This window comes from Echinops telfairi, unplaced genomic scaffold (assembly GCF_000313985.2).
Source record: "Echinops telfairi isolate 266 unplaced genomic scaffold, ASM31398v2 ScPeMD7_7468;HRSCAF=8506_0, whole genome shotgun sequence".
In the NCBI taxonomy this organism is placed as follows: domain Eukaryota; kingdom Metazoa; phylum Chordata; class Mammalia; order Afrosoricida; family Tenrecidae; genus Echinops; species Echinops telfairi.
The window spans coordinates 18,589,505-18,591,689 of NW_022111369.1; positions in this window are offsets into that span (position 1 = coordinate 18,589,505).

A 2,185-nucleotide genomic window follows, 5' to 3' on the forward strand; every position below is an offset into this window, starting at 1 on the left:
CCCAGGGAGGAGGTCACATATAGTTCCTTGTAATCAGTTCCCTCTTTCCTACCCACTCTCCCTTTACCCTCCCTGTTTCGCCATCAGGGTGACAGTTTCAAGGACCCAATGATATACTTGAAAATATGCCACAAAGCCTCTCTGCACTATTGTAGGTTTCAGCTTATATGAAGTATCCAAACGGGGTAAATTCATAGAGCCAGAAGCAGAGAGGGTGCCAGGTGCTGCGGGAAAAGGGAGGGTAAGGAATTGGTTTGATGGAGACCAGGTGTTCTTTTAAGGTGATGCAAATGTTTTAGAACAGGATAGAGGTAGCAATTGCACATGGTCAATGTAGGCAATGCCTCTGAACTGTACACTTTGACATGGGTAATTTTATGTTATGCCTTTCTAACTCAAGGTTAGCAGTTCAAACCCACCAGCCAGGTCATGGGAGAAATATGAAACTCTGTGCTCCTGTAGAGCCCTAGAACCCAGAGAGGCAGCCCTAGTCTGTCCTGAAGGATCACTATCAGTCAACATCAAGGCAATGGCAGTGAGTGTGTTGCTGCTGTTTTATGGGATCCCTGGGAGTCAGAGTTAACTGAATGTGCAATGAACAAACAATGACCTATCTTTTGAATACGTCATTCCGCACAATTTTATTTCAATTTTACAGTTTTAGAGTCTAAATTTCATGAAGATTAAGGCAACATTTCTTGTTATTTTTATTTTTTATTGAAAAATCATTTTATTGGGGGCTCTTACAACTCTTATAACATTTCATACATCAATTGTATCAAGCACATTTGTACATATGTTGCCATCATTCTTTTTCTAGACATTTACTTTCTATTGAACCCTTGGTATCAACTCCTCTTATTTCCTCCCCATACCCCCGTGATCCCTTGATGAATTATAAATTATTATTATTTTCATCCCTCACACCCACCACCGCCTCCCTTCCCCCATGGTTTCTGTTGTTCTTCCCCCAGGAGGGGTGTGTGGGTGGTTATGTGTCAATCATCGCCATCAGTTCCCCCTTCCTCCCCACCAATTACCATCCCCCCCCTTCTAATGTCGATACTCCCATTCCTGTTCTTGGATTCCATGTGTCCTGAGCTCTTATCTCTTATTTGTACCTGTGCACACGTTTAGGTCCCAAGTGAGAGGCAGCACTGGGGTCTTGATAGTGAGGGGTGAGGAAGCCTCAAGCAACCAGAGGAATATTGTGTTGCATCGGTGCTATACTGCGCCCTGGTTGACTCGTCCCTTCCCTGTGCTCCCTCTGTGAGGGGATGTCCCATTGTCTACAGATGGGCTTTGGGTCTCTGCTCTGACCCCCCTCATTCTCAACAATATGTTTTGTTGTTGTTTGTTTGTTATGGTCTTATCTTTTACCCGAAGGCAACATTTCTAATAAGAAATAAACACCAAGTATTTGAACCTGGTATAATTCTGTAACTGTCCATCCTTTTACATGCTTTCATTAAAAAGTTTAAAATTCTTAATGTAAATATATGTTTATATACATATGCTACATGCCATTGCATATATTATATAGAAGCATACGATTTACCATATTATAATGGATGCTGGTAATTTTTTACCAGGCTTGAAGAGACATATATAACCTTCTCGAGGCCTCTTCTCTGGCGATCCTTAAGACACAGCGAGAAGAGGACCTAGGCCTAGGACTTCTTTTCCTAGAGTTACCAGGGATGTAGATTTCTCGTGAACCTGAAAATGGGGCACAAATAGAAACATATAAATGCCTGTCCCTGTGATCCTAGCTGCTATTACTCAGTGTGCTATTTTAACACCAAACATTTAGAATGAAAACATCCTGTGTTTGTTCCTTGTCCATTGTACTCCTATCTCCTACAACTCAAGGTCATACAGCAATGTAGTGTTGCAAATGGCTTTAGATAGTTCTGAGACTATCTAAATACAGCAGACAGCTGCAACTTGATGCCCCTAAATGAAAGAGAAAATACTTGTTATCTGTCTGATGATGTTACGAATTAACAACCACATTTAGTAGGTAAACCTAGGGGTGGGCGGGGGTGCGGGGGGTATACAATTCAAAGAAAGAGAAAAAGATCGGGATATTTTCCTACTTGCTAAGAGAAATCTTTCGTAATGTTGATGTATGTCTTGGATCTGGTAATCAGTTTCTTTACAAGAAACACTACTTCGTTGATTT